Here is a 13,664-nt window from a genome sequence, read left to right on the forward strand (position 1 = left end):
CTTGCGGGGGGAGATAGTGCACATGGTTTTTGTTTCTTCCTTTTATGCCTAGAAGGATTTATGAGATTTGGAACTTTGCAAAAGCAAAGTCAAGATAGTATCTATCAGCATGAAGATTTGTAGTATAGCTTATAAGGTGACAGTTTTGACCATAATATTTTCCATTATCTAAGGAAACTACTCACTCTGATCCTACTCAAAGTTGTACTAAAGCAGCGACAATAGTATGGACTGGAGGGAATACCATAATTCTTCATGTGGTTCATGTCAAGATCAGATGGAGAAATGGAGTCCCGCCTTGTCTTTGTGGATCAGCAATTTAAGTGTTGTTTTGCGTGGTTGAGAACTGGACGTTGCTTACTATACTAGAGAGACTTTTAGTTTGGTGATTTTTGGCGAAGCATATATAAGATGTCAGAGGATTATGTCCATGCTTGTGAGGCTTCGAGTTTGCAAAAGTCAAGATAGTATTTTCTGCACATTCAGATTTTCGATGAACTGAATTCATTTATATTTTACAGTGTTCAATCTGCAAAACAAAGTTTTTTCTTTACATTCAGATGAACTGAATTCATTTAGATTTTACAGTATTCAGGTGTACAAGAAAAAAGAAAAGAAATGGAGAACTGAATTCATTTAGATTTTACAGTATTCTGGTGTACAAGAAAAAAGAAAAGAAATGGAGAAGTGGGGTATCGATCCCCATACCTCTCGCATGCTAAGCGAGCGCTCTACCATCTGAGCTACATCCCCATTGCGTGCAAAGTTCAATGCGAAGTTCTCCTATAGCTTCCTCCTCCTTGTAACTCCCTGCTCTTTACATCGAGATGTCTTTCATCGGGCATATACATATTTGGGAATCTGATATTGTCTCTGATTATTACTAGTGGCAAGTAATTTGAACGCTACCAGGGTTGGGTTTAGGAATAAGTTACAAACTTTGTTTTTATGGGAGAAAGGAGACTGGTACTTTGGTGATATGATCTTGGAAGTGTTGGGTCTTTCTTTCCTTCTGCTTTTGTGATCAGCAGGACGGAGCCTTTTTTTTTTTTTTTTGCCTTTTTCTCTTTGTGTTCAACCGATTTTCTGCTGGCATTTAGCGCCGTCGTTAGATTGCTATGATTTGACCGATGTATTGTGTTTTGTTTTGCATTTCTCTGCCAGGAAATGGTGCTGTTTGTCCTGTTGAGAATTGGAGTCCTGCCTCGTCTTTTCTAGTATGTGAATCAGCAATTTCAGTGATGCTTCTCTGGTTGTTTACATCAGAACAAATGCTGATATTTGGTGAAGCATTAGATGACCGCAGTTCAACATCGACCATTCGTTCAGGAATGTTCTACACTTTAGGAACTGATTTTTTTTTAATCCTGGAATGCTGCAACTGTATCTTGACATGGATGCTGCATTGCCGTGATTGATTTGACTGATTTTTTCTGGGACAATCAATTGACTGAATAAATTTGGTTGGGTGTAGAGCAGAACATATAGATAATGTCTTTCTTCCTTTCTGGAATGCTGTAGCTGTGTCTCGGAGTAACATTTTGCTATCTCTTTTTCCACAAAAAGGATGGTACCAAAATCATGGTCACATTTTTTGTTATTGGCGTTATTATTAGTATTGCACTGGTTTGGTTTGCAGCACATATTCCACCCATGCTTGTGAGATTGGAGGTTTGCAAAAGTGAAGTCAAGATAGTGCTTTCATACAGTATATTCCAAAAAACAAAACAAAAAAGAGTGGGTAAGAATAAGTTATGAAATTTGGTTGATTGACTTTCACCATTTCTTTCCTGCTGCTGTTTCTGTGACCATGTATCTTCTTCAACATGTTATGGTCTGCTGGAAGGCTGGTGTTAGACGGCGTTAATTTTCCCTAAGGATGATGTTGCATGTTTCTTGTGTTGTTATAGTTTACCAAAAAAAAAGAAGGATCACTTCACCAGGTAAATGTGCTAATTCAGTTTTTCGATGAACTGAATTCATTTAGATTTTACAGTATTCAATCTGCAAAACAAAGTATTTTCTTTTACATTCAGGTGAACTGAATTCATTTAGATTTTACAGTATTCAGGTGTACAATTTTTTTTTAAGAAATGGAGAAGTGGGGTATTGATCCCCATACCTCTCGCATTTTGATTTTACAGTATTCATATCTGCAGAAAAGCAAAAAGATTTTTTTTTTTTTAAGAAATGGAGAAGTGGGGTATTGATCCCCATACCTCTCGCATTTTGATTTTACAGTATTCATATCTGCAGAAAAGCAAAAAGAAAAGTTGGAGAACTGAATTCATTTAGATTTTACAGTATTCAGATCTGCAAAAAACAGAAAAAACACAAGTGATGGAGAAGTGGGGTATCGATCCCCATACCTCTCGCATGCTAAGCGAGCGCTCTACCATCTAAGCTACATCCCCTTTTCTGTTTAATGATGTTAATTCTGGAATATACTTTACTACTTCCTCTGTTCCTAAATGTTGGCTTACATTATCTGGTGGCGACGCACATGAGTAATACAAGTGTCTCGTTCATTCAGTTCCCTTTTGATCTCCAGAATCAAGAACGATCGAGTTTATTGATCTATCAACTTCCTTGTCTCTCAGCACGATTAACGGCGTCGAGGCAGTCCGATTCAACAACCATGCGCAAGCACTCCATTAATTGTAGAGGTAGAGAAACACCTTCAGAGATAGCGCTCGGTTCTGACTCAAGAGCATCCTGACATTTGATTATGTTCAACATGCCGTCCTGCCAAGATACTAGCACCATCAAAATCTCTTAGCAGCATTCCAGCTAGCTGCAGCCAAGCCATCAGCGACAAGCCGACAAGATAGGAACCATCCGTCTTCTTCAGTTTAACCTAGTCGATGTCCAACCCTCAAAGAAAAAAACAAACCTAGCCGATGTCCGGTGCTTTCCAGTTCGAACCTTTTTTTTCGAAAAGGAGGCATCGCCCCAGCCTCTGCATCGAGTGATGCATGCAACCCTTTATTAAAAACCGGAATAATCCAAAGCAAGTACAGAGTCTAACGATAATCCGTGAGCAGAAATTACAAGGCGATCAACGCCCAAATGAAAAGATATAAATAGGTGAAGTTGGCTAACTCCCTATTCTATCAGCATGTCGCCATCCATATCGGCTGAAGATAGCCTGAGCTACCATCTCCCATCGGGCACACCCAGTAACCAAAGGCTCCCTGGTTTCCACAGGAGTGAGTAAGGACCACATGCGGATCAAGGCGGTAGTCCTGAAGATGACCTGCAGAAAATTAATACAATGTTTTCTGTTAAAAACGAGGTCATTTCTACAGTTCCATATAGCCCACAAAAGTGCGGATATTCCAACTCAAATTAGTTTGGCTAAACGAACATTAACCCCGTCCAGCCATGTCCCAAATAACATGTTAATGCTAGTAGGCGGGGTGATGTTAAAGGCAATATGGATTGAGCGCCATAAGAGTTTAGCCATAGGGTAGTCTAGAAAGAGGTGTTTAATTGTTTCAGACGACTGACAGAAGCTACACCTTCGATTTCCCTTCCACTTTCGCTTGGCTAAGTTATCCTTAGTTAAAACAACACCTTTGTGAACAAACCACAAAAATATTTTTAACTTAAGTGGCACTTTAACGTTCCAAATATGCGAAGATTTTGGAATAGGTGTATTGTCAATAATATGGTCATACATTGATTTCAGTGAGAATGTACCATTGGAGGTCAGTCTCCAAGTAATACAATCAGGAACATCAGTAAGACTAACATCCATTAGCCTTCTGACTAGATGTAGCCATCTACCCCATCTATTGCCAACTAAGGATCTCCGAAACTGGATGTTAAGAGGAGTCTCACGTAACACTATACCGCAACACACGTCTGTCTGCGCTGGGCAATATTATACAGCTGCGGATATTGTATAGCTAGTGGCACGTCCCCTAGCCAACTATCCTCCCAGAATCTAGTAGATTCACCATTACCTATGATGAATTTAGTCCTGTTAAAAAAAGCCGTTTTAGTCCTCATTAGACCTTTCCAAAAAGGTGAATCTCCCGGTCTCAAAGTGACCTGAGCTAAGGTTTTTTGCTGTAGGTACTTGTTCTTCAGAATTTGTACCCACATACCTTCTGATTCCACAGAGAGCCTGAAAAGCCACTTGCTGAGCAGGCACCTGTTCTTAACCTCTAAATTTTCAATCCCCAACCCTCCCTGATCCTTTGGCCTACAAATAATATCCCATCTAGCCAGCCTATACTTGGTCTTGATCTCATCACTTTGCCAGAAAAATCGTGATCGGTAAAAATCCAACCTTTTTCGCACCCCTACCGGTACTTCAAAAAAGGATAGGAGGAACATTGGCATGCTTGTCAACACCGAGTTAACTAAAACCAATCGTCCTCCATAGGATAGTAGCTTGCCTTTCCAGTAGCTCAATTGTTTCTCAAACCGATCCTCTATGCACTTCCAGTCCTTAATAGTTAATTTTCGGTGGTGAATAGGGATCCCTAAGTACGTAAACGGCAACGTACCACCTTCACAACCAAAGAGTTGATTATATGTGAGCTGTTCTGCTTTGGCGTCCCCAAAACAGAAGAGCTCACTTTTGTGGAAGTTAATCTTCAGCCCAGATAGCTGTTCGAATAAGCATAAAATTAGCTTCATATTTCTGGCTTTTTTGAGATCGTGTTCCATGAAAAGGATTGTGTCATCCGCATATTGTAGGATGGAGACCCCCCCATCTACTAGGTGTGGCACTAATCCCCGTACTAACCCTTTGTTAGTAGCCCTCCTGATCATTAGCGCTAACATATCTGCTACAATGTTGAATAAAATAGGTGACATAGGATCTCCTTGCCTAAGTCCCTTGAGTGTCTGAAAGAAATGACGTACATCATCATTAACTTTAATACCGACACTACCCTTTTGTATAAAACAATTGATATGTTTTCGCCAAATCTCGCCAAACCCCTTCATACGAAGAGTTTGTTGCAAGAAATACCATTTGACCTTATCATAAGCCTTTTCGAAGTCTACCTTAAAAAGTACTCCGTTAAGCTTCTTGGAGTGCAATTCGTGCAGGGTTTCATGCAGCACGACCACTCCTTCAAGAATGTTCCGACCAGGCATAAAGGCTGTCTGCGAAGATTGCACCACAGAATGTGCCATCTTGGTTAGCCTGTCCGTTCCCACCTTTGTGAAAATTTTGAAGCTAACATTGAGCAGACATATGGGGCGAAATTGTTCAATACCCGAAGCACCCTCTTTCTTTGGTAACAACGTAATCGTACCAAAATTAAGATGAAAGAGTTGTAAGTGCCCGGAAAACAGATCGTGAAACATAGACATGAGATCATCCTTAATGATATGCCAACATTTCTTATAGAACTCAGCTGGGAACCCATCTGGCCCCGGTGCTTTACCATTCTTCATACCCTGAATCGCTTGTAACACCTCTTTCTCTAGGAATGGTGCGGAAAGACACTCGTTGTCGGACTGTCCGACCTGAGGAATATCCGCGATCTGATGCTCGTCCATAGACACAAAACTATGAGCCGGAGCACCAAACAACCGTTTATAATAATTTGTGATGTACAATTTTAGATTCTCATGACCTACTATTGTACCCTCATCTTGTTCTAGTTGTATTATCCTCTTTTTCCGATGCTTTCCATTTGCAATCAAGTGGAAATTTTTTGTGTTGTCATCCCCTTGGACAATAGCCCTAACTTTAGCTCTAAGAGCCCATTTCATTTCCTCTTCTCGAAGAAGGATCCAAACTCTTTGTTCAGCATCATACTTGAAAGACCTCTCGTGTTCATCTAGCAAACGAGTTTCTGCCTGACGATCCAGAGTTTCTATAAATTGGAGCAGTCTATCTTGCTCGTCTTTATAAACCCCAGAGATATTCTTAGCCCAACCTCTCAAGAATTGTCTAAGATGTCGAATTTTACTTTGCCATCTATCAACACTAGACTTCCCTCCCCCCACATCCTTGTTCCATTCCCTAGCAATCATGTCCACAAACCCCTCACGTGTGAACCAACTGGATTCAAAAGAGAAAGCATCTTTTTCCCTTTGTGAGTGGCCTGGCCAGAATCTAGTAGGAGTGGGGTATGGTCAGATATAGCCCTTTGAAGTGCACAAACCGTGACTAGCGGGAATTTTTGTTCCCAGTCAACACTAGTAAGTACCCTGTCCAATTTTTCAAATGTTTGATTATGTAGAGAGTTAACCCAAGTATATTTCCTCCCTGAGAGATCAATCTCCCGTAGGTTCAGGCTCTCTATAATTGTATTGAACATAAAGGGCCATCTGCCATCAAAGTTATTATTGTTCTTCTCATCAGCTCTCCTGATAATATTGAAATCACCACCTACCACAAGTGGTAGGGTGTCATCGCAAATTCGAACTAAATCAGCAAGAAACGCACGCTTTTGCTCTGTTTGTGCGGCCCCATAAACCGCAACAAGAGCCCATTGGAACCCATCTTCCTTGGTTCTGATTCGAAATTTGACCGAAAACTCCCCGAGCACCACTTCTCGAACTTGGAGTGTATGACAACGGACACCAAGTAAGATCCCTCTGGACCTTCCTCTTGGAGGGAGACAATGCCAATCAAATTCAGCGCCTCCTGAAAGAGAGTTGAGAAATTGCGATGTGAAATTATCCCGTCCAGTCTCCATCAACGCGATGAAGTCTAGACTATGCTATAACGTTGTTTCCGCAATGAACCAAATTTTAGCCAAGTCTCTCAGACCTCTGCTATTCCAGAACATTCCTTTCATATCTCATCGTAGAATTTTTTAGCAGTCTTGAATCTCGCGCTCCTGCGTATAGCAGAAACCGAATACACCCTCCTCTTATAAGTTCGTTTAGGCTTTTCAATAGCATACTCATGGTCCATATAACCAATCGTATCTTTGCCCTCATCATTATGTGTACCATTGGGTTGCTGGTTATGATGCAAAAACTCGTGTGAGTCCTCACCATCCTCAGGCGAGGCTAAATTTTCACATAGTAAATTCAGGCCCCCCATATTAGATATGGCCTCATCATTCATTGGTTTAATGGCAGCTATGTTGCGAATAATATCCAACGCCCTATCAACTTCTAAGTCCAATAAATCATTAATAGATTTGGAAACCTCCTTGCTCGTACTACCCAAGTTAACCCCCACAGCGGTAGCATTATCTATAATGTCTTGCGGAGAAAAATGAAGAATGGAATGCTCAGTATTAATAGACATACCTGTCGTATTCTGAACCTCTTTCATTTTGGCCGCCCGCATAGCCCGCCCAATCTGCAAGTCATCCACATCCGGCTGAGACTCCACTCGTTGACTAGTCCGTCTCTCCGGACCCATCAGATTTGGGACACCTCCAAACGTTATGACATCATCAATAGAGATTGTAGCTGGCTGCGGTGAAACAACTGTCAGAGAGTTAACTTCCTGTTCCACCGTGCTGTCATCCTTAGCATCACCAGTGACGGCACCCAACTAAACACCGCTACCGAGTGGCGCAAAATCCAGGCCTGCATGCGCACCGCCATGCACCCACCGATCATCGGCGACAACCCCAGCAGCAGTCTCGGCTGTGAAAGGTGCAGGAGGATCCTGACTTGACGCAGCAGGGAGTGGGTCGTCACCCATGCACGCCCCACCTCCGAACTGATTCGCGGCGGATACAACAGCGGGTGTACCGGCCGGCATCGGTGCACCAACACCTACCACTGATTGCACCGGCGCTCCAGCAACCGGTGAAACATCAGCATCCCCAACCCCAGCGGATGGGCACACTGGTACAGCCTCCAAATCTGAATTAAAGTCCCTGTTTGGTCTCTAACCTTTGCCTCTGCCAGGTATGTGCCCAAGGAAATTGGTTGCAGCTTATTCGTGGACTGCATAATACCACTATTGCTCCTAGGCTTCTTACCTAGGAACCTCGGCAGCTTGGTCCTCGAGTAAAGATCCTTGCGCATTGACCGACAAAATTGTGCCGGCGCAGAAGCAGGCTCAAAAGAACCAAACCGCAATTCAAGATCAGATACAACAGCCAATTGCTTAGTACCAGTACCTGAGGGTTGTAAAGACTGAGCGGGTTGTGAATGCGTAGTCTTGTGAGAAGAGAACTTGGGCCCTGAATCAAAATCAGCATCCGTGTTATCATTGGCTCCATCCGCATCATCCCCATTAGTCATATTAGTATCCTTATCCATGCCCGGTACATCGAAGAGAGTAGGACTCTCAATCTCCACCTGGAGAGTGTATCTCATCCCCTCATAAGTCCACATGACCTCGTCTGGAATGATTTGAATATCTAGCACGCTCACCAGCATCCTTGCGATGCCTTTGGTTCTAGTAAACACCATATCCACCTCCTCTGTTTTACCAATAAGCTAGCCCAAACTCCAAACAACTCTAAAGTCGTTAATGGCCCTGGAAGGAGCACCCGCAAAGTGAACCCAAATCTGCGGTAGCGGAACCCCCTTGGGCTCCTCACACTTCCAGGCATCGAACTCAAGTACACAGCTTGTGCTAGCCACTCTACACATACCGAACTTAAGTAAACGAGCCAAATCCTCCTTAATAGGGAAGACAACCTTAAAGACATTATCTGAAATCAGCACCGGTTCCCACTTGAAAGTTGATGATACAAGCTCCTTGAGCTGTTGTACCACCTGCTCCACGGTCAGCATTCCCCGAGTCACCGTCACCGTGCCCGTGAAACCAACATCTGGAGTATGCAGTGTCGCTGTCGCCGCTGGTGACTCGAAGAACATTAATTCTTGACTCGATACACCATAAATGGTCACCACCGGCATACTCCCAATCGTAAGGGGCACTTAGTTGTACCATGCGTCTGCTTAAGACAATACACACAGAGCTCAGCCTTGCATTCAGAAACAAAGTGTCCAACCTCGCTACATCGATAGCACACCATCTTCTCTTTCTTACGTGCCCACTTGGAAGGTCGGTCACCTCCATCTCCTTTTGCTACCCCAACATTTTGTTCAGCTACAGGGTCGGCTGCCTCCTTCACAGGCTCAGGCCCATCCGCCTTAATAGGGACAACAGTCTCTGTCTGCAACTCTTGAGCCGGCATAGGAGGCCTTGGCTTCCTACCTCCCCCTCTGGCTGCCCAATTCTGTCGGAATCCACCTCTCTTGTGATGAGAAGGTCCCGACGTCCCCGACACAAAATTTCCGGATGGTGCGCAAAAACCCTGGTTGGTACCTCCATTGGTAGTAGGCGCATGACCGCGTCCAGCTCCATAAGAAGATGATCCGCGATGACCATCTCCATATGTGTTATTACCATCGTTGCCCCATCTTCCTCGCTGATGACCCCTCTGATCTCCTTGTTCTCCTGCGTGATTGGCTGGAACAGGTGGGCTCCCTGCCTGCGCCCCGCCATGCCCAACAGTAACTGGCTTGGCGATGGGGCGTTCCCCCTGTCCTGGCGGTCTGGGCTGCGAGGCCGGTGGCTGCCTGGGAGCGCCCCTGCCCGCCATATCTCTTCCACCAGAGGAAGGAGGCGGTACCCTCGCAGCTCTTCCAGTTCGAACCTATGATCACTAGTTATAATATTCTAAGTGCTGCTAGCTGGGGTCTTTTCTTTACCGCTGCTTCTATGATCACCAGGATTTGTGTTGGCCGGCGTTATGTTTCATGTCTTTTGTGTTCTTGTTCATCATGGTGGGACCTGGTCTTGTCCCTTTTCATATTTATCTGGTTGAAGATTTGTAGCTTACATGGTGACAGTAGGGATATAAATGATACAGATAATTTTCATTCCGAATCCGCTTTCGCATCTAATTTTAAAGATATGGTATGCGCTTACACAAATCTGACGGATATGGATGCTGATACGAATTTTGGTCAGCGGATATGGTATTGGTAATATCCGGCGGATATGGATTATCCGATCATTTTTGCGAATTATTCGAGGTTGTCAAATAGGATTATCCGATAAATTTAGTCCAATTAAGAAGCCTAAATGCTCACGTGCGTCAGTAGTATGTACTTCCTCTGTACCTAAATAATTGTAGTTGGGGAGAACTAGAGGGTGTTTGTTTATAGGGACTTATTGGTTTTGGGACTTAAAAAAGTCCCTGTAAGTCCACCTAAACCAAACAGAAGGAACTTATTGGGACTTATAGTAGTCATTTGGGACTTATCAAAAAAGACTCTCAGGGAGGAACTAATTGGGACTTATCGCGGCCCGCACCTAGCCCGCCTCGCTCCGCCTGGCTCTTTCCCCTCGTCGCCCCGCTTCGGTCCAATCGCCGCCGCCCTGCGCCGCTCCAGTCGCCATCGCCCGCGTCGATCCAACCGCCCGAATCGCCGCCCCCGCGTCGCTCCTTCCAGCCGCCCCCGCCTCGATCCGTTCCCCGTCGCTGCAGTCCCCGCCTCGCTCCGTTCCAGCCGCCCTAGCCTCGCTCCGTTCTAGCCGCCCCAATCGCCGCCCCCGCGTCGCTCCTTCCAGTCGCCCCCGCCTCGGTCCGTTGCGCGTCGCTGCAGTCCCCGCCTCGGCCCGCGTCCCAGGTCACCGCGCCATGGCTGATGACGATCCCCGCCGCGTCCCAGGTCACCGCACCATGGCTGATGATGAGGAGGAGCAGATGCCTTTTTTCTCCCAGCAGGGCCGGGCCGGCAAAATCCGGGCTCTGTGTGGAACGAAAAAATGAGGCCCTATCTCACAAAAATATGAACTAACGAGCAATTATAATGTATATATGTCTCGCAGAAAAAATTATAATGTATATAATATAATATCTTACATGAAAATTGGACATGTAAAAAAGTTATACCTATGCAACTCCCGATTGCTATTTATTTGAACATCCTCATTCTTGCGGTATTCTTCGAAATAAAATCTTCAATGATATCCTCGTAATCAATCTTCTCCAAGACTTCACTCTCAAGTGCTATTGTGGCCAAATCATTGAGTCTTTGTTGTGTCATAGTAGTACGCATATAGGACTTCTGTGACGCCCTCGGCTTAATCGTACGCTAACCATACACGCAAATGCGTACGATCAAACCCAAGGACTCACGGGAGGATATCACAACACAACTCTAGACACAAATAAAATAACATCAGCTTCATATTACAAGCCAGGGGTCTCGAGGGCTAGAATACGAAAGCTCGATAAACACACGAGTCAGCGGAAGCAACAAATATCTGAGTACAGACATAAAACATGGGGTGCCTTAGAGAAGGCTAGCACAAAAGATACAACGATCGAACGAGGCGAGGCCTCCTGCCTGGGAACCTCCTAACTACTCCTGATCATCAGCGGCCTCCACGTAGTAGTAGGCACCGTCGGGGTAGCAGTCGTCGGTGGCGGGGACCTCCATCTCCTGGGCTCCATCATCTGGTCGTAGCAAACGGATCAAGGGGACAAGGGGGGAGCAAAGCAGCGGTGAGTACTCATCCAAAGTACTCGCAAGTCTTACATCAGAACTATTCTAATTATGCATCAGTATCAAAGAAGGGGGGGGGGTGTATATGTGGACTGACTACAGCAATGCGAGAACAGAGAGAGAAGGCCTAGTCCTATCGAAGACTAGCATCTTCATGGTCTTGCAGCAATAGACGAGAGTAGAACATGGGGGGGGGGGGTAACACGATACATAGTCATATTGTTGCAGCAATATTAAAGTGAGGTCACGCCTAAAGATCCTCCCTCGACTCCCTGCGAGGAAGCAATCCCGAGGCAAACTAATTCCAGTTAAGTAACAATTGTAGTTGTAAAAGATCGGGGCACAACTCCAAGTTGTCCTGTAACCGTGGACACGGCTATCCGAATAGTTAATTTTCATCCCTGCAGGGGTGCACCACATGTCCCGTCACGCTCGATAACACTCTGGCCGGACATACTTTTCTGGGTCCTGCCCGGCCTCGGAATATCGACACGTCGCAGCCCCACCTAAGACTAATCAGAGAGGCCAGCCCGCCGGTCTAAATCCTAAGCACAAAGGGTTCATGGGCCCAGTTCCCCTTCACGTTCCTGCACATGGCGTGGGCGGCCGACGTCAGTCCTAGCATCCCTTAATCACAAGCGCGATGCATCTCGGGACCACTCGGGCGCGCGCCGCTACATTGCTGGCATCTGAAAAGCTTCGGCTGATACCGCGACGCCGAGTACCCATAATTCTTCCCGCGTAGCCGGTTAGTGCCAAAAGGTCTCCGACCAACCCAGATCAAATACCCAAATCCATTAGCATTTTAATTAGGCCAACAACACAGTCTCACGGGAATCCACCCGTCTTACAACTAAGCACCAATGATCCCAGTAACATGGTCGAGTAACTGTGTGGTTGTAACATCGGGGGGAATCCGAGGTATCACCCTCGTTGGATTCCGAACGATGTACCCGTCAAGGTGGGCTTAGAGGAATCACCCTCGGGGGTCCCACACTCGCGGGGTTGCACGACAGAGGCGTCATCGGGAATGGTGAAAGAGGAATCACCCTCGATAACCTCGACCGACTAGCTATACTACAGAGATATCATCAGGAGTACTTAGCGAGGTGTCACCCTCGGTACCCGATAGTATCTCTGTAGCGTCGTACAACGAAGGGGGTGAATGTGCTGTGTCGGGTCTGGCTCGTCGATCAGAGATCGAGATTGAAAAACAAGCGGGGCAACTGAACTACGGGGTCAGAGGGGATGACTGCTCCACCTATACTAAGCATATTTAAAGTACATGACTGAAAGTAGCAGTTCATCAAAAATAGGCTATGCATCAGATATAGGAGCTAATTACAACAGTAGCAAAATACTAATGCAAGCAGTAGGAAGAAAGACATAGGCGATATAGGAATGATCAAGGGGAGTTTGCTTGCCTTGCTGCTCTGCGGCAAAGGACTGATCGGCAGGGTCGTAGATGTACCCGGCAGCAGCGTCAGTCTCGGGGTCTACCGGTAAGAAGAGGGGGAAAAACAATAAATAATAGCACCGATGCAACACAAAGCATGACATGACAAGATGCAGGCTAGACATGAGCTAACGCAGCAACATCCGTCATAGACGGGTCGGAAGAATATCTGACGATATTTTCCCGGGTCTCGGGTTACTACGGGTTATACTGGAAACGATGGAAAAGTTCCATGTTTGCTATGCTAGGGACGCGTGACAGACGAATGGACCGTGTATCCGGGTTCGTCTCGTTTTGCTGATCAACTTTCATGTTGAAAATATTTCGATCTGACTTACGGATTATTTTATATTAATTTTCAAAGTTTTATTAATTATTTAGGAATTAAAAACAGATTTAGCTATTTTAATAAAATTCCATTATGACATCATCGCGATGTCATGCTGACATCAACATTTGACTGGTCAACTGACCAGTGGGTCCCGAACGTCATAGGCACAAGTTTTAATATCGATTAAATATTGATTTAATCAGATTAATTTAATGAGAGACCCACGTGGCATTCTCTCATTAGGTTAATTAATTATTCTAATTAACAGATTAACTTATATATTTATTTGACTAATTCATTAACTCATTAATTAATTATTATATCTATTTATTTATTTATTTAATAAAAACATTATTTTTATTTTATATTATCTATCGCGTGGGGCCTCCCTGTCATAGACAGCGGGTGCGTTGGCCCCACCGGTAAGTGACCCTAGGCCATTTACTCATTTCATTAATCACA

At 44.8% G+C, this 13,664-nt stretch overlaps 1 non-coding gene across 1 annotated transcript; it reads right to left on the reverse strand.

The window, feature by feature from the left end:
* Positions 1-680: 680 nt before the first annotated feature.
* TRNAA-AGC lies at positions 681-753 on the reverse strand. The gene has a single exon. It is a non-coding gene; the product is annotated as a tRNA-Ala (tRNA).
* Positions 754-13,664: the final 12,911 nt, after the last annotated feature.

Source organism: Hordeum vulgare, chromosome 7H (assembly GCF_904849725.1).
Source record: "Hordeum vulgare subsp. vulgare chromosome 7H, MorexV3_pseudomolecules_assembly, whole genome shotgun sequence".
Taxonomy (NCBI): Eukaryota; Viridiplantae; Streptophyta; class Magnoliopsida; order Poales; family Poaceae; genus Hordeum; species Hordeum vulgare.